General features: G+C 36.6%; 1 long non-coding RNA gene across 1 annotated transcript in view; it reads left to right on the top strand.

Moving 5' to 3' along the window:
* Window positions 1-27,274, top strand: part of LOC125932953 (uncharacterized) — a 174,029-nt gene that overhangs the window by 77,611 nt on the left and 69,144 nt on the right. The window contains exon 3 of the long non-coding RNA XR_007460806.1: window positions 8,059-8,124. This is a non-coding gene — a long non-coding RNA (uncharacterized LOC125932953). The remainder of the gene's footprint in view (window positions 1-8,058; window positions 8,125-27,274) is intronic.

Here is a 27,274-nt window from a genome sequence, read left to right as displayed (position 1 = left end):
TTTGCAATAGGTAAGGAAGGAGGGTGATGAGTTGACAAAAATTGTCTTAGTATTACCCTAGGGATAATTTTTACATTTTTCTTTAGTGTTTATTTATTTCTTGAGAGAGAGAGAGAGAGAGACAGAGACAGAGACAGAGACAGGGAGACAGAGAGAGAATATGAGCAGGGGAGGGGCAGAGACAGAGGGAGACACAGAATCCAAAGCAGAAACAGGCTCCAGGCTCTGAGCTGTCAGCACACAGTCCTATGTGGGGCTCGAACTCATGAACTGTGAGATCATGACCTGAGCTGAATGAAGTAGGATGCTCAACTGACTGAGCTTAACTGACTGAGCCATCCAGGTGCCCCAGGATAATTTTAATACATGGAATAAAATCTCCTGGCACCATAGTTTAAAATAACTTTAGAGGAAATACCTATTTATCAATACTCTTTTCACAACCAATGCCTTATGATTTTTGGTTTTTAAAGCACATCATGAACATTTCCTCATTTGATCATTGTGTTAACAGTCTTATTATTTGTACTTTCTAGATGAAGGACATTAAATTCAGAGAGGTTGTGGCTCACTAGCTGCAGGGCTAACATTAGAACTGAGGTCGACTTGGTCCCAGTGTTGTGTTCCTCGATTTGAATCGCACTGTTTCCCATCTATGACATTCCTTTTTATGATGAGATAGAGATAATGATGATAATGAAGATAATGACATGTATTCAAAATGTTTCATGTCTGGCATTTTTATTTTTATTTCTGAAAAAGTAGGCTTTCCTTTGTGCCCAAACATAAATAAGAGGTCATGTTTCATGATCTAGAGAAAAGAAATTATTCTTTCAATTTTTCCCTAGGCTTTTTTCTTCCATGCTAAGGAATATTTTTCAACGCTGTTTTCTTAACTGTAAATAAGGTTACAAGAGGGAGTATTCAACCAAAACAATTATAATTGGCTACAAACATAATCCAATAACCTCATTTCACCCATATTGTTAAAAGAGTTAATTGGACCTACGCTTACAGCCACCAGCTAAATATATTTCTGTATGCAAACAGTGAATCCAATTTCTTCCATAAACATCCCTCTGCAAACGTGGTGTACATGAAAGGGTAAGGAGGGAGGATTCTGCAGTGTAAGCCCCAAACTTCACCCGTTTATCCATTTGGTTACAAGTGTGTGATTCTATCATTTCAGAAAGGAGAGAGACAGACAATATGTGTCTATTGTCTATATGCATTTTCAAGTAAACCAGGTAAATGATACAAAAAATAGCTTGTAATTGCAGCCAAGCTCAGCCCAAATCAGGTGTGTTTTCTGTGCAGACATCTAGTAAACATTGCACCTAACATCTATGGCATTAATCTGGAGGAGATGAGGTATCTTTTGTCTGGGTGATGGTTTCACCTCTGGGCACATCAGCTTATATTTTTCTCTTTAAAAACTCAAATATAGTAAAATCTTACTTTTTTCAAATATTACTGACTTGGAAGTGTTGCTGTTCAGGCCAGTAGTTAGTTCATTAGAGGTATCAGAAAGACATCTCACGTATGGATTTCTGCTCCCGCTGTGTTCCGTATGTACACTGCAAGCTGAGGCAAATCTGGAAGCATTTTAAACCTTACATTGTTTTCTTCTGAAAGGGAGTCATGGTCATGTTTTTGTTGTTGTTGTTGTGTTTTCTTTTGTTGTTTTGTTTTGTTTTTTTTTGTTTTTTTGTTTTTTTTACAGATGGGATCATGAATGAATGTGAATGAATTTTTTAACAAGTGCAATATACACTATGTGGGAAAATATTCAATAAGTGAATTCAACAAACAATAATGTAAACAACGATGGAAGAGAAAATTTACTTTCCAAATACAAGTCTCTTTGAATTACTCTTAAAGCATAAATTATATTGTAACAGAGAATTCACAAATGGCATGTGTTCACCCTTAGTTCATTAACAAAGGTCTCTCCCTTGAATATTAACTTAGTTAATTCAGATTTTATTTGTTGTGGCTTTAAAGTACACTTTGCAAGCAAGGTTTTACCCAATTCCATTGTTGGTCATTTCTGTTAGCCAAATTAGTGAGCTTGTTTGCCAGCCATTTTCATGGTCTGAGTTGACAAGCCTTATGCTTGGGATTTTGTGTTAATGCAGAAACTCCATTTTTCTAGAAAATAAATTATTTTTCTCTGTAAATTTTATTAACTACCTTTGCTTCTGAGACACTCCATAAATAAGGAAAGGAAAAGGCAAAATAGAATTCTGATTCCTTATTCCAAGTTTAAGCATTTTCCAAATACTGGGTGTTTGAGTTTATCCCTTAACATTTATTCAGTATTTATTAGCCCATTTATGTCTCAAGAAAGAGACTATGCCCCTGCCACTCATCTGTTCTGCTTACTTTGAGGATCTTCAATGTGCTTTGCACAATTAGTGTTAATGTTATCTTCCCCAAATTTGTTCCTATTCATATGTTTACCAAGAGTACACTCAGCACAGTGCTATTTGCTGTAAGAGGCAGAATAAAGGTAATTTTAGTTGTTAGTGTACCAATAATAGTCATTATACAAGATTTATGGAGCTTATAGTTCTTTTGGGGAGATGAATGATAGCCCAAAATAGTTAATGAGCAACAGAGACAGTATATGATTAAGGAAAGCAATTTGTGAATCCCGTTGTCAGTGTTCATGGGAATATAGAGAAGATAGGATATAATACTTGGGGGGAAGCTTCATGAGGGAGGTGAGGCATGAATTGAGCCTGAGGGTGAGAGCTGTGTGTGACTAGGATATAAATAGAATAAAATGTGAGAAGAGAGATTTGAGATTAAGATTTCAAAGTGACTTCAGGGCTGAACTATTGATGCCTTTGGGAGAGTTAGTATAGTAGGCTGCTCTTTTTTATCCTTTGCTTTAAATGAAGGTAAATTAATGAATGTCAATGATTTGGGCTTCTCCCAATTTAGGCAGTCTCATTGGATCTTATTGCTGTGTCTGATATTTAATATTTATTAGAATAGCAATCTACTTCTTGGAATACTCCTCCTTAGCTCAATCTGTATAGTTTCTAGAGACTTTTTTCCCCCTAGAAAATATCTGTATATACCTTCTGGCCATATTTGATTGGCTCAGGAATAGACCTTGAACTAAGTTTAACAAATGAGTCTCCTAGACAAGATTTTTGATCTTGGAACAAGGGAGATCATTAGATCACTTTCTCTATTTGCATCTGTAAGATGTGAGACTTGGAAGCTATTATCACTTTCATGTTTAACCAGGTGTAAACAGCTGCTCTGTGGTAGGAGAGAAGAATGAAGTTGACACACAGAGACAAATGGGTGTGCATGCATGCACGTGTGTGTGTGTGTGTGTGTGTGAGAGAGAGAGAGAGAGAGAGAGAGAGAGAGAGAGAGAGAATCATCTTGAGTATGTTGATGGTTCTATTTAAAGCCCAACCACCATCTTGTCCTTACCGTACCTTTTTAGTACTTGCAAGTAAAAAGATACTTCTTCTTTAACAAATGCTGTGTTCTGAATATTTATGTCTGCACCCCTCCCCAAAATTCATGTTGAAATCTTAACCTGCCAGGAGGGTTTTAGGAAGTGGAGCCTGAGAGACAGGATGAAGCCATAAGGATAGAGCCCTTGTGAAGGGAATTAATGGCTTTATAAAAGACGCCCCACATCTCTCCTTTGCCCCTTCTGCCAAGAGAAAATATACAAATCTTCAACCCAGAAGAGGGCCCTCTATCTACCATGCTGGCACCTTGATCTTGTGCTTCTAGCCTCCACAACGGTCAGAAATATATTTCAGTTGTTTATAAGGGACCCAATCTGTGGTATTTCGTTGTGGCAGCACATATGGATGAAGACGACAAATTAACAACTGATTTGGAGATGCAAAGTTCAGCCTATTCTTGTCCTTACAGCACCATTGTGCAAATTAAAATAAAGATATTCCCTCTGGTTGCCCTGTAAGTATAGGACTCATCAAAGGAGCACAGAATATCTTATAGTCTCCACTTGCCCACCCCTTAACCTGTTGTTTTTGTGCAGTAGTAAAAAAAAAAAAAACCTTATATAACCATCCACAGCAACCTTACAGAGGTCATGGCCTTGGCTATAAGGACTATTTTGCTTAAATGATAGCCCTCTGTCCTAAACAGCCTATTAGTTTATTTTTGTCCAACCTAAATATCCTGGGGCACTTACCAGGAATATTAACTACCTGTATGGAGCTTTCCAATCATCAGGAAATGGATTTGTTATCACCTTCTTTTCCTGATAAACTCTGCCATAACATAAACAGAAAAACATTTTTTTTCAATGAAAGTGAGAAGTGGTAGTGGATATGAGTGAAAAATGTGTGAAAAAAAAAAAAGCTAGTCCTATTTGCCTTTAGTTTTATGATTTGAGTACTCTAAGCAGGAAACTGTAACTTGATTCCTGAGTCATGAACACTTTTGACAGTTACACTAAGCTTGGGCACCAAATAATGTTCCTAGAGAAACTGAAAATTGGTATGTACATATTATATTGCAGTACCAAATGAAGTCATAATGCAAACAGAATGCTCACAGCAGGAATAGTTATTCTTGGGCAGATCTGGACATGCCCCCCAGCCTCTGCAAACAGAGAAAGCCCTCCTCCCCAAAGTTTGTGAAAAGGCCAGAACATTAAATTTTGTGTGTGGCAGGGAGGGCCTTAGTGGGATAAATTCTTCAGCATAAATTATTGCACAACTTGTAACTCTTTTATATAATGAAGAATCTAATTTAGCTTGTCAGCTCAGGGGTAGAAGAATCCATTTTCTTTATAAAGAAGATACCTTACAGGGTAACTGAATATGGAACTAGGAAGGAATTCTCTTCCTAAGAACAGCTATTCCCGAGCCACAGATTTAAAGATAAAGAAATCAATCTCAATGGGAGGGTGCCAGCTTGTGATTTATGAAGCCAATCGGTCAACACAAGTTTATGGGACAGGCAGGAGGGAAACTGTTGAAAACCTGGTTCCTGCCTCCCATTGAGTATAATTTCTTTCTATCCTCAGAACAGTTGTGTAGATCTTCATTTATTCTTACTGACATCATGCCTTTCCAGTATCTCTGATCTTAGCATTGTGTCCCTGAAATCCATGGCCACGGTTACTTGGCTCAGTCACAGGAGGTACTGTGTAGTTTGGCGGTCAGACCACCTTTGTTCAGATTCTGACTCTGACACTCTCCAAAAAGACCTTGGTCAAACTGTGGATCTTTTCAGGATTTTGTTTTCTGCATCCACGAAATGAAGGTTCAAATAGACCTACCATGTAGAGTTGTTGATCTTTTCCAAAAGCAACCTTTCAGTTTAACGAATTTTCTGTATGTGTTTCTATTCTCTATTCCCCTCATTCGCACTTGAATCTTTATTACTGCCTCCCTTTGCCTTGCTTTAAGTTCAGTTTGCTCTTCTGTATCTGGTTTTGCTGCATCCAATAAGTTTTGGTATGTTGTGTCTTCACTTTCATTTATATCAAAATATTTTCTGATTGTTCTCATTTTTCGAGTCATTGGTTACTTAGGAGTGCATTGTATGATTTTTCCCATATTTGTGAATTTCCCAAATTCCCTTTTGTTACTGATTCCTAATTAGATATCATTGTGGTTGGTTAACATACTTTGTATGATTTCAGATTATTGAATTTATTGAATTTCAAATTATTGAATTTTTAAATGAGAGAGAGAGAATGAGTGGGGAAGGAGCAGAGAGAGAAAGGTACAGAGAGAATCCCAAGCAGGCTCTGCACTGCGAGTGTGGAGCCTGACACAGTGCTCAAACCCACAAACTGTGAGACCATGACCTGAGCTGAAATCAAGAGTTGGACACTTAACCAACTGAGCCACTCAGGAGCCCCACTGTACCCTTCTTATCATATCAAGCCTATTTGATATTAAACAATTGACACTTTTTTTTTTTTTTTCTTTTACAAACACCCCTGGGAGAAAGTATGTTCATGTGGTTTTAACTCCGAGCCGGGTCCAATAAAGACAAATGAGTTAGGTTTAATAGGGAACTTCTAGCCAGATCAAATAGCAGTTCTTTGGGAATGGTGCTTAGGAGAAGCTCCAGTCCCATTCTGCCCCATCCAGTGCTGCTGACCTCCTGGATTGTGGGGATGCTGATTCTCAAGGCTACAGCAGAGGCAAAGAGAGAGAGATGGTAATAGGGCAAGTTAAATGCAATAAAGTTCATTATTATTACCAAAGTTCTTTCTCTCTAATAAATACCACTCAGATAGTTATAGGCATTTGCTTAATTCCCAGAGCTCTGAAAATATTGATTTTCACAATTTTTTCCACTGTGCTCATTACTTCAGGGAGGAAAGAACTTTTAGAAGTCCTTTTTCTGCCACTCTCCCTGACTTTACTCAGGTGCAATTTTAATCTTCATTCCCCTGTGAATAATGTTTTAATTTCCCCTCAGACTTCTTTTAAGTTTTCATCTTTATTTTTTTAATCTTATTATGATATGACCTCCTTATGATGATTTTCTTGGTTCAAGTTATTTTAATATCTTGGTTATGTAGATTAATGGTGTTTTAATTAATTTTAAATTGGCCCTTCTATCCTTTCTTCCTTTTCTTCTCCTTCTTTTCTTCTTCTTCCTTCCTTCCTGTTCCTCCTCGTCCTCCTCTTCCCCTTCTCTTTCTCCTCCTTTCTTTTTTGTGTCTAACCCCACACATCTCTCCTCTCCTTCTTGGACTCCAATTATACATATATGAAAAATGTGCTATTGTCACAGATTCTTTGCTTATTTTTGGTCATGTATATTTCCTGACTGCTTCAATTTGGAGAGTTTCTATAACTATGAGGTCAGGTACATTGTTCTTTTTTTTTTTTTTTTTTTTTCTGCTGTGTCTGTCTAATCTGGGAATGTTATTGTTTTTTTTTTTTAATTTTAAGATATGATATATTTCAATTCTAGAAATTCTGTAAGATTACCTTTTAAATTACCCATTTCCTCAAATTCTATTTATACTTTGTCTTTAATTCCTTGATTATATTTATAACAGATATGGTAAAACATTTCTCTGCATATCCAAGCCTGTCTCTCATTATTAGTAGGTTTCTAATGATTGATTTTACTCTTTGTTATGGGTGACATTTTTAATTTCTTCTTATGTTTACTCATTTTTGATTGGTTGCATATGTTGTGAGTTTTCTGAAGTTTGTGTTTGATTTTATTTTCTACCCAGGTTTATAGGTCATTGGACTTTGATCTAAAATGCAATTAAATTACTTGTGGAACAATTTCATACTCTCAAGATTAATGTTTTAGTTGTATTAGGATAGAGTAGCCTTTATTTGACATTACAAACCTTACTTGGGCTTCTCTTGAATGTGCTAGATGTTTAGCAATGATTCCTCACTCTGACTAGTTGGAACCTCAACGCCTTCCAGCCCTGTGTGAAAGTTAGGAATGTTCAGCTTGCAGCTGTTTGATAATCTTTTGCCTAGCACTATGGATTTTCACATGAGGTTTCTTAGTACTTAACCCAAAAGTCGAGGGACTCAAGTGTTGATTTCTGGTATTCTTTCCCTAGGAAGAAATCTCTAGCATTCAGCAACTCAAATTCTACCTGCCTCTACTATCCTGAATTCTAAACTCTATGTCAGAGTTCAACTCACTATATCTGCAAAATTCTTTTTTTTAATGTTTATTTATTTTGAGAGAGAGAGAATGAGTGAGAGTGGGGGAGGGGTGGAGAGAGAGGAAGAAAAAGACAATCCCAACTTGGTTCTGTGATAACAGTGGGGCTTGATCCCAGGAACCATGAGATCATGACCTGAGTCAATACCAAGAGTTGGACGCTTAACGGACTGACCACCCAGTCACCCCATTATCTGCCAAGTTCTACTGGGTTACTTTTGACCCCTCAGACAGTGATTTGCAGAATATTCCTCACCAGGATAATTGTAGGACTGACATTATTAGTTTCCCTGCTATCAGAGACCATAGTCTTATACTACCAGTGGATCAATATCTGAAAACATTTATTTCCCATATTTTGTTCTCCTTTCTCACTGTTAACAGTAGGAGGGAGAGTCTATTTCCAGCTATGGAATCAAGGTCAGAAGCAGAAGTTCCAGTCCTTGCTAGGTGAGTTTTAATTCCTTGGTAATTTTGGTCTCCCCCTACCCCCAAAATACTTCATGTAATTAGCAATTTTAAAATGCACTAAAATATTTATTAACAATAATAGCAAATATATCAGGATTTTCCTTCCTATGTTGACACTTGATTTGTTACTTTTAGTTAAGAAAATTTCTTCTGTGCATTAATAAGACAGTCTTATTCTCTATACATTAATGCTACTATAAAACACGAAGCTTATTAATCACTTCTGCATGTATCAAGACCTCTGCATCAAAGAGTTCAGACATGCTTTGAGATGAGAGGTGGCAAAGCATAATGGTTAAAGACTCAGGCTCTAGGTTTAGAAAGATAATTTGCAAACTTTTTAGCGTTCTGAAATTTGCAGATATCTTTAATTTTTATATGTGTAATGGTTATGGTGAGAGTCCCTACTTCATAGAAATTTGAATGAAAAGTAAATTAGATAATGCTCATAAAGAGCTTAGCCTAGTATATGTTGTATCTAGTATATGATGTATATTTACATCTTATCCGTGTGGTAGAGAAGTAGAAGGAGGAGATGGGGGAAAGAGGAGCAGGAAGACAAAGAGGAAGAAGAGGAAGAAAAAGAAGAGGCAGAGAAGAAGACACAAGGTGTCAAGAACTATCAGGAAGTATCATAAAAATTGTGGGTGGCATCTTACAAGCTTAGTTTTTAACAAGAGAGTTTCCTTCTGCCATTGAAATGGACATTTATTCAGCCCACTGATATTGAGCTATATAACTTTACTTTACCAGAGGAAAATTGGATCTGTCACTAATTAATTACGTTAGTTAAATACCTTGAAAGGTGGTAGGAGTAATTCACTGGGGGCAATACCTGCCACATTCTGACATCTTTGTGTGGGTACAGTTAATGATCACCCCATTACAAATTTAATCACATGTAAATATATACTGTGGCCCCTGGGACTCCAATCAAAATTCAACCCCAGGAAAATGACAATATAAAAAATAAAGGAGTCAAATGTTTTCAGTAGCTCTTTTAAAAATAGTTAATCTTTGGGGAGTGCAATAGGAAACTTTTTCAAACCAGATTGATCATTAGGATAGATAAATATTAACTCCAGATGCACTAGAGATTTCCTTCCTCTATCTGTAGGCACCTCTTTATTTCAGGGTGCTGTTAAGTCCATAAAGTATGACATGGAGCTACCTGCTCTCAGATCCCAGATGTTCTGTGGTCATTTTGGTACACCCCACAACCCAGTTCAAGGGTAAATCACAGCCAAGCATGGTCATACAGCTACACTGTTTCCAAATCTCTCAGAAAACTTCAACCTAATGCATTAAACTTCTCCTGCCAGAGTCAGACATAGGACCAATACTGTTCCCAAAAACACCCAGGCCTTTGGGTACCTACCTGGTAATAGAATCAAGGCTTCATACAAATGGATAAGTACATAGTGACTCTAGTTAGAACACCTGCTTGGAACTTAGGGGAGGTTTTCACATCTTAACACACAGTAGATTTTCAACACAGGAATGTTAACTGATCTTAATTCCCTGTAAAAGGATGTAACAATGAGGCTCACTCCAACCCCCCAATGTATTTCTGGTCAAACATGATGCCATAATTTGGTGTTCTAGAAACAGTGTTTTGTTTTTTTTTCATAATAGTTTGAATAAAATTTACTTAAGAAAACAACCTGCTATAAATAAAAATTTAAATCCACACAGAAATGGTTATTATGGCTTAATAGTTTCTCTGTATTTCCTATTGAGTAAAATTGGGCTGCTGCATTACACCTGTTGGATTTGGACTTAATTACTCCTACAAAATCAGTATGCTAGCTTTGGGGCAATTTTCATAACCCCGTATTTGCTTTGCTTTTCATGTGATATATACATATGCATAAATGGGTGCATATTTATATGCACACGTGTATATATACGTGTGTATGTGAATGTATATATATCTGTAAGGAAAGTAAAATGCAGCAGAAACAAAACACCAGACAGAAGGTCTATTTTATTTAGAATAGGTGTATTGTTGACCGCAAGTGTGTGACATCTATATGACATTCGGATAATAAAGTAATGCCCACTTTAGGCAGGTCATCTTAACACGGAATCTATTCTAATTCCAGAAACAAAGTCAACTTCCCATGAGGAAGGTATATATTTTCTTTCAGTAAATCTCTGTGTTGGTCACACACACCTCACTAACATCACCAACACCAAACATTCCTGATGAAGAATCACATTTAAAACATGTGTCTCAGACCACACAACACAGTTGCTGAATGAAGATGGGGCCAGGATCTGTTTATTGATCGTTTTGTGCCAGGAACTTTCCACTTATTCTTATAATCACTCTGCAAGAGAGTTCATTTTATAACTTAAGAGAAAAAGTCTCAAAGACATCAAATAAGTTGTCTCAGGATACACAGCTGGTGTATTATACAGCAGAGATTGCCACCAGTTTAATATTTGTTTACATTCTTCCATGCTCCATTGCATTAAGATAAAAACAGAAGGAAGAAAGGTATGGAGGGATATATTTATTACACATGTCAAAGCGAAAAATACACCGGACAATATTAAACAAAAAATAAGATTTTATTCAGGCTACTGCAATAGAGAAAAGAAGCCAGAACTGAGTCTGAATTCAACCCCACGGAAACAAACAGTAGGGTTTTAAGAGCTGGATTAGATCATAGGCCATCTGTGTTCGCTAGTTGGCTTTACCCAAAGGAAAAGTAAGCTTTCTCATATCTTCATGACAGGAGGCAATTTTACTACTTGGGGCAAGGCATCCCCAGGGGAAGTTAGGCTCCTACTCTTCCACAGAAACTGAGACTTAGAAGGACTGTCTTCCTTGATGATGACATCTCCTCAAACAGATCGCTCCCAGGTCCTTCAGAAAGACATTCCTGGCTCCTAAAATTGGCAACAGACTTTAAAAAAAAAAAAAAAAAAAAAAAGATTTACATCCCAAAGGGTCAGGAAAAAGATTTATAATTACAAGTTTTCAAAAGGAAGTACTCTAAGAGAAGGGAAATCAGGAGCCTAGAGGCAGAAAGAATTCAGTATAAAATGCCGTCAAGCTGAGGGGAATGATAAGGTGGTTTTGGTGAATATGAATATATCTGTGTCTAGTTTCTTGCCTCTTGCCTCTTGCCCTTTGCCTATTGTGCTTTTATCTTACTCCTTAGTTTCTGTCTTTGCATACTTCTCTCTCATCTCACCATTGGTAAGGCATAATATAAAAGATAAATGTGACTCTCATGCAAATGTAAACACGATTAATAGCTGACTGTTTTTTTCTGTTGATAATGGCAGGAGTGCCCAGGAGGGCCTTCTCTCCAGGCGTTTCTTCTTGTATTACATCTCCTAAAACTGTTTCTTCTAGTGAATCCTCATGTCCTCCAAGGCATGGCTTATCTAAAAAATAGGTTGTTATTGCTATTCTGCATTTACCTTTAGATTTTCTATTGGTACATTTCATTGTCTTTTGCTATAGTGTTCATAGTGTTAGATTTTAAATCATGTATGATGTGTGCTTGGATTTATTTTTAGGTATAAATTTTGCTTTCTTATCTGGGGAGTTGCAGTAAAAATAAAACAGCATCTTGGCTAAATTAGGGTCTTAAGAGCATTCTGGTGGCATCGTTTTTCACCAGATGAGGCTCTCTCTCATTTTCCTTGTCTCTTTCTTTCCTATCTCCTCCCTTGCCCCTTCCTTGCCTCCCTCCCTCCCTCCTTCCCTCCTTCATACCCTCTCTTTCTCTCTCTCCTTCCCACCCTCCCTCCCTCTTTTCTTTATACTTCCAAACTCTGGTCCACCTTGTATGAACTCTTTCGTAGGTCATGGTGAACTCACAGAGAGGTCCTACCTGAGAGAAGGCAAGACAGAAGCCGACTGACCTGTGCAGGCTGCAGCATTTGAAACAGTACACTGTTTTCACTAATCAAATAATTCCTCTGGGTAAATGCTGTTACCCTGACAATATGATCTTGGAAGATGGATATTTGAAAAATGAGCACACTAGAAGGATATGAGCAGTGAAATGAACTTCAGATTATAACAGAAAATTAGAAGGGGGAATAAACATATCAATAGCAGAAGAACCTAGGTGGCTATCTATCAGGGGACAGTGTTATCAATCCTGGTACATTGAGTACAAGTGTAAACACTGAAATATTCATGAAGAGGATGGATGCAGGGAAGCTGAGTTACAACCAAGAGCTCCAGTTTGATTAATGCTATGCCGCCAGGGTAAAGGGACAAGAAGAAATGGGCATAAACAAAGGCAAAGGTCCATCTTTTCTTTTTGCTTTTGCTTTCTGTTATACTCACTCATAAATAAGAATGTCAGAAAATATGAATATAAACACACATGCTTTGTATAGTACATTGAAACTGAAATATTTAGATTTTTTGTGAAAGATCAGTGAGGGTCTTGGTGGTGGACTTAGTGAGGGGTAGGTACAGCCTCAGTATAACCTTGTTGTCTGATGACATTGGCTCCTTGGGCACACATGAAAGCCAGCGTTCAGTTATAAGCACTACATTTAGACACTGTTTCCCGATGGAATTAAGGCAGATCAGACGTCACTCACACACGCCATGCCAACACTGCCACAGGAAAGACTGGTGAAGGACCACTCGCCAGGGTCCTCAGGAGTGAAGCCATTTGCTGATCACTACCTCAGTGACCGTCTGCATTTTACTGCAGCTAACATTCAACTAAAGAGATTTATTCTTCTACTTTCCCTTAAAACATATTTCTAGAAAGCAGGCTGAGGAAATAGTTACTATATAGGAAGTAATGAATACCCTGATTATTTTCCAGGAAAACCAGCCAACAATACTATTTATCTCTTTATTATGAAGATATATGAAAAAGGCAACAAATTGTGCTTGAGAATATAAACTGCCTGGAGTGCTAAAAATACTAGCTGGGCATTTACTTAATAAAGGTATAGACAACATGCAAGCTGTTTTCAATTAGATATACTTTGCCTTTGCTCTCTAAAATAGGGCAGTGTGAATAACCTTCAACAACTTTTATTCAACAACCAATAATCCAGTGCATCCATATTTTGATGTCACAAAATATTGAAGCTTAAGATGAAACTCTTTCCTGTATTTATAGTCAAAAACATTCAGTAAATATATAATTTAGGGTAGAAGGTAACATTCAGCAAATTAATGAAGTAAGGGTCTGCTCATACATCTCTTGTGAAAGCTAATTTATTTTTCAAATGCTCAGTTACTTGTAGAAATAGAACTTAAGGAAAGTCCTACTGTGAACTAATAAAATATAGGACGTTAAAACAGAAGTGAGCACAGAAAAACATTTTAATGGCCACTAATGACTTAATTAAGATAGACCATCACACTGTTAACAAATTATTACCCTTGATAGAAAGAAGTGTGCCTAATGGACTTGGCATTATTTTTCTCTGTTCCACACTTGAGATGGTTATTGATCTTGGTCTATGACACATATTTATGATGCACTTGTCACCAATCTTTGTGTAGCTATAGAGGCTGGTGGATCTTGACTTGCTCTTTCTATACTATTCTCATGTAAGTGTCCTTCAGAAGTACTATTGGGGAGCCTGTGGTTTTAGCTGACTTTGATGCATGAGTTTCTGGTCAGCTGAAAACACTTGTTCAGAATCAACTGGCCCTCACCTCTTACTTTCATATGAAACAGGCCTGCCTATGGCCACGTTTCCTCACTGGTCTCCCTCTCTCTCTGCTTCTACTTTGTCATACAGACATCGGGATGCATGTAAGATGTTCCACTCTTTTTGTCCACACTGCAGCTCTTTGTTTCTAGATGGACTGAGACTTCTAAGCATAGTAACTGATACTGCTGTATCAGCACCAACTTTTCTCCTTATACTTACTACAGGAAAATTCTGAGAAGAACTTGTATGCCACCACTTACAAGTGTGAAGAACTTGATTTAAGTCCCTTCTCGGGTAGCGTTTTTATTTAATGAAGGTAAGAAAGAAAAGAAAGGAAGGAAAGAAGGAAGGAAGGAAGGAAGGAAGGAAGGAAGGAAAGAAGGAAGGAAGTTAGTTTATATTTTTCTATCCTTTATGCCTGTTGGCTCTGGCACAGTTCACAAGCAATATGCCCTCCTCATCCCACTCCCAGCTCACCACCCAACCAAGAAGACTCAAAAGGATGAATATAACTGCTGTGACTTGTTTACTCTATTTTAAAGTTAAAATTAGAAAATATGTCATTTTAATGGTTGAGAACAGGTGTCATTGCTGCTTTTCAAACTTTTGGGGAAAGCTAAAAGATGACTGATGTCACAGCTGTGACTGAGAGGTAAGAGATCTCCCCCTTCACTCTTCACCCACCATTTATAACAATTGTAACTTCTCCTTGACTTTATGGGCTGCTGCTTTCCCATGAGGACATGCTTGATTCCCCTTAAGAGCTCTGTGTTCCGGCGTTGTTTGCTGGCCTTGCTCCATGTAGCTTAGCCCAAAAAAGATTCAAGGTGAGGGGGTGGCACAGATAGGGACATATACTAAGGCAGCTGATTTGCTTTTTATGGGGTTTTAATGCTAACTGCTGAGCTATATGTGGTTGTTCAACAAACCTTACAATAGAAGTTGTCATCCATACTCTGTGCTGCTTATTGTTAGCCATAAGGAGCCATTATGAACAATGACATAGCTCAAGAGATTCTAGAGAAAGTGAGATTCCAATTAAAGATCTCCTGGTGAAAACAGAGCACTTACTAAAAATTGGTCCACAGCCTTCAAACCCTAATAGTTCAGAGCAAGGCTTGTGAAAATATATTTTCTTCATTTTTCTGTCTTTTCTCCTCTCTCCTCCCTCTGTCATGTCCCTGGTCTTCTTGCAACCTACTCTCCTGTGATTCTTTGTAATTTCATGTAAGCAGGCCCTCTATACTCCATTTCTGATGTGAAGTATATACCACTGCTGTTAGGAAAAAAATGATTGCTTTGGGTCTTAAATGAGCATCTATACTTGTATTTCTAATGATCTCCTGCTTGTCTACAGCAGAAAGTCTGTTAGCTTCTTGAATTAGCATGATTTGAGAACTCTTCCTCTTCTTCAATCTTCTCCTTCGGCACCCATCATCCCATTTCATAGCATTACTGTCTCCTTTGCCATCCAAGCACAAACATTTTTCTTCCCATTTTCTCCTGTCTCAAATCTCACATCTAATTGTCACCAGTAGTTGTTGACTTTGCATTCAATGTTTTTTCCCAAGCTGCCAATGCCTTTTCAACCACGTAAGTTCCTAATGCATTTCTTCCCAACTAAATTACTTGCAAGACCCTTGAACTGTTCACTCCAGTCTTGTCCCTTTTCATCCATATCCCTGCTGTCACCAGTATGATTTTACCAATATGCAAATGGATGTTGTTTCTTCTTTTTTCTTCTTTTTTATTTTTTAAATATAATTTATTGTCAAATTGCCTTCCATACAATACCCAGTGCTCATCCCAACAAGTGCCCTCCTCAATGCCCATCACCCACTTTCCCCTCTCCCTTCCCCCATAAACCCTCAGTTTTTTTCTCTGTATTTAAGAGTCTCTTAGGGTTTGCCTCCCTTCCTCTCTGTTGTAACTTTTTCCCCTTCCCCTCTCCCATGGTCTTCTGTTAAGTCTCTCAAGATCCACATATGGGTGAAAATATATGGTGTCTGTCTTTCTATGACTGATGTATTTCACTTAGCATAATACCCTCCAGTTCCATCCATGTGACAAAGCAGGAAAGAATTTCCTTGTTTAAAATCCCAGGGTGGTTTCTTTAATCTCAGACTCTAAAACTCAAACTCCTTAACTGGAATTACATACCAGGCTCTTCATGATTTGTCAGCTGTCTTTAATTATATGTTAGTCTTTCCCTTTCTTGCCTCTTGGTTCTTTGTCCCTCTAAAGTGCCATGCTTCCAAATCATTTTGCAACAAGACATACACTATTTGCCTTAAAATGCTTCACTCACATTCCTTTCTCTGGATAAATCCATACCCAGACCTCAAAACAAGGGTCAAATATCACCTCCTTCCCTCCTCACCTTGTGAACTAATGATTTTCCTTGGCATTTTAAGTTTTACTCCTTATGGCACTATTTTCTAATCTGATATTTTCTAATGTTTCCACATAACTATGAGTTTATAGTGGTAGAAAATATTAGAATCAATGAAGTAATTCAATAATAAATAAATTCAAAAATAAATAATAAATAAATAAAAATAATAAAAGAGGATACTTTCATTTCTAGCTCAGAAAGAGTAACCAGAGCTAAATTTTATCTTATTGCACAAACTAATTTTAAAAAAATGGAACACATGAAACAAGAGTTTTTAACACCTTGGGCATCAGGTAACTGAGATAGTAATCCCTGAAAATAAGAAAATGGATAAAGTCAGTTATGATTGATTGCTTATTGTCTAGAGAACATGTCTGAGCCATGGCACCATGAGGGGAATCCAGGGAGAGACTGGTGGTCTCCTTGAGGTGAGGAGACAAAGTTAAAAGGCTGGAGAGGTCAAGGCAGCTAGAGTTTATAGGGCAGAATACAGGAGAAGAGAGGCCAGTACACAGGAGAATAATAATCAATTAGATTTGTTTTGTCTTTTTAATAAATTGTCATTATAACATGCCCTTTCTATCCCTGACAATATTCTTTGTTGTGAAATCTAATTTTATAATATGTATGTAGCTGCTTCACCTTTAGCTTTCTTTTAATTAGTGTTAGGTCATACATCATTTCCCATCCTTTTAGTTTTAACTCACTTTTGTGTTTATATCGTAAGCGTTTTTTCAGCTTTATGGAAATATAATTGACATAACACGGTGTAAGCTTAAGATGTACAGTGTGGTGATTTGATACACGAATATACGGCAAAAAGATTACCACCGTAAGGTTAGTAACACATCCATCACCTCACGTAATTACATTTTTACTGTGTATGTGTTGAGGACATTTAAGATCTACTCTCTTGGCAAGTTTAAGGTATTATAACATAGTATTGTTAACTATAGTCACCATGCTAGATATTAGATCCCAGAATTTACTCTTCTTATAACTGAAAGTTTGTACCCTTTGGCCAGCATATCAACAACGAACAACCATAACTTGCTTTTTGCTCCAACCTGATAATCTGTCTTTTAATTGGACTCTCAAAGCCATTTATTTATTTTTTTTATCTTTTTTACTGTAATTATTGATAAGAGTGAGTTTAAAGTCTACCTTTTTCTTTGTTTTCTATTCATTTGTTATTTTCCTTTTTTACTGCCTTTTTTTTGGGGGGGGGTGCTGTGTATAAACTAGGCTGTGTCTTGAAAACCACAACTGTGATCTAAAATGATTCTGTTTGTTAAAATTATTTCATTGTTAACAACAAAATAAAAATCAAACATTTACAAACTAAAACATATCCAGAAAGAAAATATTTGATTCTGTACTTAAAATAAGCCTGAATGCCCTTTAAGTCTAACCTAAATAGTGAAGGATTAAAATTATGGCAGTAAAAACATAGATGACTGAGACAGAGACAGACGTGGAGACAATATAAATGGATATAAATATATAGATAGAGACATGAAATGACTATAGAAATGGATACAGATATAATTTTGACATTTGGATCTCTAGGCTGACATATATGCAAGATTATGTGTCTGTATCTTATGAGCTCATTTTCTGACATATTATGAATTTCTCAGAAATGTACTTTGATGTCCACACATGATAAATCTTGCTGATTTCATCCCTATCCTCACATTATTTTTAAACAGGGCTCACATCCTGTCTTGTTTCCCCCAGATGTATTTGGGTTCCAGTCTTATAAAGTTCTTTTTTTTTAATATGCAATTTATTGTCAAATTGGTTTTCATACAACACCCAGTGCTCATCCCAACAGGTGCCCTCCTCAATACCCATCACCCACCCACCCCTCCCTCCCACCCACCATAAACCCTCAGTTTGTTCTCAGTTTTTAGGAGTCTCTCAGTCTTATAAAGTTCTAAGTTAGAAGAGAGTTATCTGTTGTTTTTATAGCTTTGCTTTACTCTGAAAAAAATGATCAGAGCAAATCAATTGAAAATGGGTTAGATAATAAAGCAGAGGTGAGCAATATGATTTCCTTCTTAGAGCCCGAGCTATTTGAGCTGGCTGAGATCATAGTAAGCACACTATCAGTTAACCACTTCACATTAGGTAACTACTGATCTAAGGGGCTGAACATCCACTGGGAACTGGAATCTGTGTGTATAATAGTGAGTGCTATTAATCCTCTGGTACAAGTGCTCAGAATCTGAAAGAATCAGAGATTACAGAAACTTCCTTAAAGGGCTGTCGTCATCCTGATTTCTGTAGCCTATTGAATTTAGACAAGTCTTCTTACGAGGGAATATGATAATATGTATTTATGTATGTTAGGGACTACGTTACATTCCCGCCCAAATTCCTATGTTGAAGTCCTAACCATAATACCTCAGAATGTGAGTGTATTTGGAGATAGGGTCTTGAAAGAGGTAATTAAAGTAAAACAAAGTCATATGAGTGGGTCCTACTCCAATACAACTGAGGTCCTTATACTAAGAGAAGATTGGGACATACACAGAGAGAAGTCCATGAGAACATACTGGAAGAAATGTCCATCTACAAGTCAGGGGGAAAAATACTCAAAAAAAAAAAAACAAAACAAAAAACAATCCTGACAACTTGATCTTAGATTTCTATCTTCTAGAAGAGTGTGGAAATAAATCTCCAGTACTTAAGCCACACAGTCTGTGGTACTTTGTTATGATAAGGCTAGAAAACTAATACAATGTATTTATTTACTATGTTAAACTGCACTAACTCAAGTTGTTCAAATACCACCTTTTAAATATTTGTCCCATATTTTACAAGTAAAATTAAGTGGAGAAAGAATAGTCTTTTCAATAATCCTGGGACAGCTGGGTCAACCCATACAAAAGAGTGAAATGATATCATATGCAAAATTTAATTCAACACAGATTATAGATCTAAATGTAAGAGCTAAAACTCATAGGAAAACCATACCCAGAATTTAGTTTTGATTGGAAGAGAGAAAGCTTTAAATGGAAAAATTTAAGTGGCAGTTCCCATGAGTCTAACATTGGCTAGAAAGTTCTCAGGATTAGGAAGCATCATTAATGGTAATGGGAGGAGGGGAGAGAGAAATGGAACAGATGAGAGTGGGGATGAAAGGTGAACTTTATTCCTTATGTTTTGTTAATGCTGAATCTAGAATGAACCATGATAAAGGTGGGTACATTCTCCTACATCAGTACAACATTGGGAAGATTTGAGAAAATGGTCCCCTTTTGTCAGAGTGAACACGGGGCCAGGATGTGGTTCTAAGTGACAAGGAAAGAAAAGAAAATGAAGACATTACTGGGCCTGAGCTGAGGGTCTCACTACTTTTTACTCCCCAGCTCAAAAACCATGACCCTAAGTGAGCTACATCACTTTCTACAAGGTTATCTACATGAGCAAACCAAAGACAAAGCTGGTTTGGGTAAACTGTAAGGTCATTGATAACATATGTTCTGAAGTACAATTTGGGGGCAGTGAACAGTTGATTTGTACAGAACTCTTCTTTTCTTTCTTTCACTCTTTCACTTTTTCTCTCTCTTTCTCTCTCACACTCTTTTTTTTCTTTTATTTTTAATGTTTATTTTTTTTTGAGAGACAGAGAGAGACAGAGCACAAACAGGGGAGAGGCAGAGAGAGAGGGAGAAACAGAATTTGAAGCAGACTCCAGGCTCTGAGCTGTCAGCACAGAGCCTGATGCGGGGCTCAAACTCAGACTGTGAGATCATGACCTGAGCCAAAGTCAGATGCCTAACCAACTGAGCCACCCAGACCCCCCTCTCTCACACTCTTTCTTGCTTGCTTGCTTGCTTGCTTTCTTGCTTTCTAGCTTTCTAGCTTTCTTTCTAGCTTTCTTTACTTCTATATTAAAAATAGCTCCAGGGAACACCATTATTAGCTCTTAGGCTTTACTATTGTTTTTAGATCCTAGAACATACAGGATGATTCTCCTACATGTTTCTTGTTGCAGGTAGAGACCATATGGAGGAAGTCTTATCCCAAACTCTTGATGAAATCACAATGACTGATATAAAGAGGAATGTCCTGAAATCTTAACACACCTAACAATTATTGAGCACTCACATTATATAAGAACTTGTGTTTAGTTAGCACTTCACCTTACCATATCACCCTAGATTCTCAGTCTTTGAAACATTAAATATATAGATGCATATACATGTATGTATATGCACACATGGATGCATATACGTGCACATATAGGCACACATGCAAATACATATATGTATATATACATGGGTAATGTGTATTGTGCATATACACATGGGTGTATATAAACCAATTATATAAAAACACATTCCTAAAATTCTAGGATTTCCATCAGTTTTTTTTTTTGCTCTATATCTCCCATATGTGCCCCTTAGGTTTTACCTAGTTCAAAGAGTAAGGTTGTCTTTCTGACAACCTTACACACTGGAGATGGATAATAGAAATTTATTAAAAAATCATAGGGGTGCCTGGGTGGCTGTCAGTTGAGTGACCGACTTTGGATCAGGTCATGATCTCACAGTTTGTGAGTTTGAGCCCCACATCAGGCTCTGTGCTGACAGCTCAGAGCCTGGAGCCTGCTTCTGATTCTGTGTCTCCCTCTCTCTCTGCCCCTCCCCCACTCAGGCTCTGTCTCTCTCTGTCTCAGAAATAAATAAACCTAAATTTTTTTTAAAAAAATAAATAAAAAATAAAAAAAATAAAAGATCACAGTACCTCAGCATAAAAGGCAAAAATTAAAAGACAGGACTCACACCATATCATATGTACATATACCTATATATCTTATTATAACTATTTGCATGATGCTAGCTGAAGTTTCTCAAAATTACCCAGTGTCTGTGCGATATTTATTTTGTTCATATTGCTGCAGCTTTGTCATTCTGGAATATTCCCATCCTTTCTTTCTTTTATCCAAAGCATCTATTTACTTTCTGGTGTTGGCAGATGCTCCGGGATCATTATATTTTTCCTTTCCCCATCTCCAGAACCAGCCATTTCTCCCAGGATCCCTGATTTGTTTTATAGAGAATGGTATTTAGAAACCAACATCTGGGTTCTAGGTGTGTTTATTGCTATTATGGTTTTACTTTTTCTAGGCCTGCTCAGTGGACGAAACTAAACACTATACATATTTATACTAACCAACATGCAGAAAGACTTCTGTATTTATTAGTTTATCTATTAGATAACAAACTCTATTGTTCTAGTATTGTCAGATTAGAATTTTTATAGTTTACATTTGTGCACTGACATATTTCTTCCTGCATGATGAACTTATTTTCTTATTTCATTTTATTTTGGGTATACCCTTGAATATTCTTCTAATAGATGCTATCAGATCTTTTTATGCAAATTCTAACAGCTGAGATATCTCAGGGTCACTTTCTACTGACTGTTTTTACTCCTTGACTTTGAGTCACATTTTTTAATTTCTTTACATGACTAGTAATTTTTTATTGTATACCAAATATCATGTAGACTACATAATAGAAATTCTGAGGGTAGGTAGGTAATTTGGTTCTGCAGTGGGAAGCAGTGGAAATGTCTGCTTAATTCCCTCATCCTTTACCTTATAAGTTGAACTTGGTCCCTTGGCCCTTCCCCTAATAAAGGTATTTCAGGGTCAGTCAACAGAACTAGATTTTCATTCTTTCTCTCACTCCTGGTTCTTGGTCCTTTCTAGGAAATTTTCCCTTATTTTCTAGTCTATTTGGTGGACTTAGAGTCAGTCCTGTAAGGTCTCAATTCAGTAATACTCTTGCTTTATCTTTGCATTTCAACTACCCCATACCCTGACTATAGAGAATACACCCAGCTGAAATTCTGTAGCAATCCTTCCCATTGCAGTTCCCTAATTTCAAGGTTCAATTGACTTCTAGTTTCTTTTCACTTTTATTTGTATTTTTTGCTTTCTCATGGCTTCAAAGAGATTTTTTAAAATACAATATTTATTAGAATTTATATTTCTTATCTATGGGAGAGCTAGTCCAACAAAATTTACTCTACTATTATAATAAGTGAAATAACCTATAATATATTCCTAATGAAATAAAGAAGAAATTGAAGGTTTTCTATAACCTTGGGTAACATAAGTTATAATTTGTACATTATTACTTATTCTTTAAAATATATATCATTGTATATTTTGAATTTTTCTGGGCTGATCTGACATGCTATGTCAAAACTCATGCTTCCCTATATTGCATATTTTCTTACATGTAAAACATAAACTAAACAACAACAAGACAGGTGTTTATGAAAATTGCAATTCCTGTAATTCCAAAAGATTTTATTTCAAAGATCTATAAAAAATGGAAATAACACATAGTTCCTACATTAGGTATTTTTCTTAGGGATAAGCAATTGATCAATTAACACCGGGAGACATGAGTTTACAGTTAACTCATTTGTTTCTGTTAAGAGAGTATGATTTTGAGAAAATATTATGATGTATTAGTTATAATAATAATAGCTGTACTGTCACATTCTTGGAGACTTGGTCTCATTTTTAGCATTAGACATATATTATTCCATTTGATTTTTATAACTTAAAGGTGAATGTAGTGTCTGCCTTTCATAAATTAGTATACTTCTGCCAGGAAAATGTAGGTAATTTTTCCAAGCTCTCAAATAAAACGAGAGGTAGAACCAGGAATTCGGACAAGTGAGGAGATTAAGATTCAAAAATGCCACAGAGGAGACCCGTGAATATTTAGAAGAGATTGGTAAGATATGTTTTGAAAGTACTCAAGAAATTGTGATATTAAAATTTTTATCAGATTTCACAAGGCAAATGGCAAATAGATCCTCATTTGAAATTAATATATCATCTAAGCCTATGATTAAGATCCAAATCTTATTGATATAAAAAGCTATGGCTTGAGGAGTACCTGGGTGGCTCAACAGGTTGAGCATTCGACTTCGGCTCAGGTCATGATCTCACAGTTGGTGAGTTTGAGCCCTGCTTCTGGCTGACCGCTCAGAGCCTGGAGTCTGCTTTGGGTTCTGTATCTCCCTCTCTTTCTCTCTGCTTCTCTCTCTCTCTCTCTCTCTCTCTCTCTCTCTCTTTCTCTCTCTCTCTCTCCCTCTCTCTCTCTCTCTGTCAAAATATGTAAGCATTAAAAGCTATGCCTCCCACCTATGAGATCAGCGGCCCTGAACACGAATTTTGTCCTGTGAAGCTGTATTTCACCTTGAATCACAGTCCTGTCCCTTTAGCTTTTCCATGGGAGAGAGATTCAGTAACGTTAGATGACCTCCACACATTTAAATTTCAGAGGTTCAAGGCAGCTAAATCTCACCAGTGAGAACAAGAAGCAAGATAGAGCCCTCATTTGTGCACAGCCACAGGGACATAGATCACATTAGTGTAAGTTGGCTAATTGTGGGTTTTTCCTTCTGCCTTCTGCAAGTGAAACACAACTGTATTGAAGGAGCTAAGAAGTCACTTGTTGCACAGATATCTTTACAGTGTGGTTTTAAAAGTCAATTATCAGTTACTTTTCTACAATCACTAGGCTTTTGTTTTAGTTTTCATACCCTAGCACTTATTCCATAAGAAACACAAAACTTAACCAAATAACCTATACAAATTAATGGCCTATTCTTTGACATGCAAAATTGATTAAATTCTTGGATTTCATTACTATTTAAATGTCAGCAATATTTTGCCTGCTGAGAGCATACATATTCTTCCTGTTTTTTCACTCTCAAACATCTTATTGCATTTTTTATGAATCATACTGGCCAGGGCTCTTACTTGATGTTTTTTTTTTGTTTGTTTGTTTTTTTTAATTATAAACCCTCAATCTCATGATGACATTTTGTTAAGTGGTTGTTGTGAAGCATTTCTAGAAAAAAAAAAAAAGAATGAGAGAAAAATTCTTGTAATAATTATTCCCTCGTGTATGACCTTCAGAAGCAGAAATATTAGGAATTCATCAAGGGAACAAGCTGAATTGCTCAACAGCAAATCAACCATCCACTGAGTCTGGAAACATAGATACTAATATGATAACTATTAATTTTAATACTGAAGATGTACTTGGAGACATGATGTGTATCTGCTGCATTTCCATACTTCAGGGGACACCTTGTGTACTCAGTTCTAGGGTTCTTTCCTTTTATTTTGTGTTGAATTGTCCATAATCTATTATCATTCTTCTCAAGCTCTCTCTCTCTCTCTTTCTCTCTTTTCACACATACACTCTGTAATTTTGAGAAACTTCAGCTAGCATCATGCAAATAGTTATAATAAGATATATAGGTATATGTACATATGATATGGTGTGAGTCCTATTTTTTTTTAATTTTTGCCTTATATGCTGGGGTACTGTGATTTTTTATTAAATTTCTATTATCCATCTCCAGTGTGTAAGGTTGTTAGAAAGATAACTCCCTTTGAACCAGGCAAAACCTAAGGGGCACGTATGGGAAATATAGAGCAAAAAAAGCTGATGGAAATCCTAGAATTTTAGGAATGTGTTTTTATATAATTGGTTTATATACACCCATGTGTATATGCACAATACACATTATCCATGTGTATATACATATATGCATTTGCATGTGTGCCTATATGTGCACGTATATGCATCCATGTGTGCATATACATACATGTATATGCATTTATATAATGTTTCAAAGACTGAGAATCCAGGGTGATATGGTAAGGTGAAGAGCTAACTAAACACAAGTTCTTATATAATGTGAGTGCTCAATAATTGTTAGGTGTGTTAAGATTTCAGGACATTCCTCTTTATGTCAGTCATTGTGATTTCATCAAGAGTTTGGGATAAGACTTCCCCCATATGGTCTCTACCTGCAACAAGAAACATGTAGGAGAATCATCCTGTATGTTCTGGGATCTAAAAACAATAGTAAAGCCTAAGAGCTAATAATGGTGTTCCCTGGGGCTATTTTTAATATAGAAGTAAAGAAAGCTAGAAATCTAGAAAGCAAGAAAGCAAGAAAGCAAGAAAGCAAGAAAGAAAGAAAGAAAGAAAGAAAATAAATATGGGAGCTGTACAAATTAAACTCTTCACTGCCCCAAACTGTACTTCAGAACAAATGTTATCAATAACCTTATGGTTTACCCAAAACAATATGTCTTTGGTTTGCTCATATAGATAACCTTGTAGAAAATGATGTAGCTCACTTAGGGTCATGGTTTTTGAGCTGGGGAGTAAAAAGTAGTGAGACCCTCAGCTCAGGCCCAGTAATGTCTTCATTTTCTTTTCTTTCCTTGTCACTTAGAACCACATCCTGGCCCCGTGTTCACTCTGACAAAAGGGGACCATTTTCTCAAATCTTCCCAATGTTGTACTAATGTAGGAGAATGTACCCACCTTTACTTTGGCTCATTCTAGATTTAGCATTAAGAAAACATAAGGGAATAAAGTTTACCTACATATTTATATAAATATGTACATATTCATGTACCTAAATATGTACCTAAATATTTATATAGAAAGGTTATAAAAGACAAGGAAAACTTGAGAAATCATCACAGATTGGAAGAGGTTATGTAGACATGATAATTAAATGCAATGCGGTATCCTGGATTGAATTTTAAAATAGAAAAAAAGGACATTAGTGAAGAAACTTTTGAAATCCAAATAGTCTGCAGTTCAATGGTGTTGCATCAATACTAGCATCTTAGTTTTGATAACTGCATTATGGTTTTGTAAGATGTTAACATTAGGGGAAACTGGGTTATACGAGGGCAGGAATTCTCCGTACTCTCTGTGAAACTCTTCTGTAAATCTAACATGATTTAAAATAAAGTTTAAAAAAATACAAAGTTATCTCCAAGAAAGAGATTTTAGAACTGGTTAATTCTTCATATCGTCCTATACTTCAAACTCTCACTTGAAAGGAGTTTCATTGAACAGAAATGATGAATATGTATTTCTGAAAGTGTAGAAAAGATGTGTACTTCTTATGAAGTGCATTGAGGATTTCTTCTGAAGTCTGAAATTCTGAATAAGGAACTTACTGTGGTTCACATAACCCTGTCTGTCCTTCCTCTCTACCAATCATGTATATATGTGTGTGAGTTCATACATACATGTGGGTGTTTGTTCACACAAATATTAGAAATGCTACAGAAACACGGGCATCCAAACTCTAGGTTTTCATACTGAAAAAAAAAAAAAGAATATGTTTAGTGATTAAGCAACCCAACTATTAATTAATTATTGAAAGTAATTGAGTTCATGTCACTATAATTGTCAGGCAAATCAGAGCATGAAATAAGTCTATTTACAGCACAAATGAATTCTGAAATGGAGCAATTTACCTGATTAATTGGTAGTTTTTTCTGAACTTAGTAAAATTTAAAGCAAATATATATCCACTTCAAGCATGCCTTCAACAAATACAGACTGTCTTGGTAAACAAAACAACCTGGCCTGCCTTCATGGAGCATATATTCTAGCAGGATGTAGGATTTCATGGAAATTAAATAAAGAACACATTTAAAAAAAAATAGGAGCATAAATGAAAAGCAACCATGAAGAAACCTAAGACAAGATCATGTAAGAAAGAGTTACCATGGATGTATTGTTAGAATGAGTGGCCAGAGGAGACCTCTCTAAGCAGCCTGCAGCTTTAAACTAGCATCTCTCCACTTTGAACCCAGCCTTCTATGCTCTTTTTCACGATTTGGGGGCGGCAGCTACACAAACCGTGTATTTACTTTGCCAGCTGCTCCTTATTAGGCTCTGCCAATAAGTGGCGTGGAAAGGAGTCTGAACATCTCTAGAAAGGAAGAGACACACTCCTTTCTGTTGCTTCCAGCCTCGTCTCAGCCAAAGTTTTTCATCATGCTAGTGGGAGTTGATCCTAGAAGCAACAGCTCATTATAGAATACAACAATTGACTCTATTCCCCACAGTCCCATGAAGAGCCTCATCACATTCCAATAAGGAGCCAGCACCAGCTGTCTGGCAACCCAGAAGTTTTCATGGATGCAGACTAAACAGGTCCAGCAAAATGTTGCTCTCTCGAGCCAAAGGACCTTGAAAA

Source organism: Panthera uncia, chromosome D2, assembly GCF_023721935.1.
Source record: "Panthera uncia isolate 11264 chromosome D2, Puncia_PCG_1.0, whole genome shotgun sequence".
NCBI lineage: Eukaryota > Metazoa > Chordata > Mammalia > Carnivora > Felidae > Panthera > Panthera uncia.
Note: the sequence above shows the minus strand (reverse complement) of the source record. Positions and strands in the feature narration are given on the sequence as shown.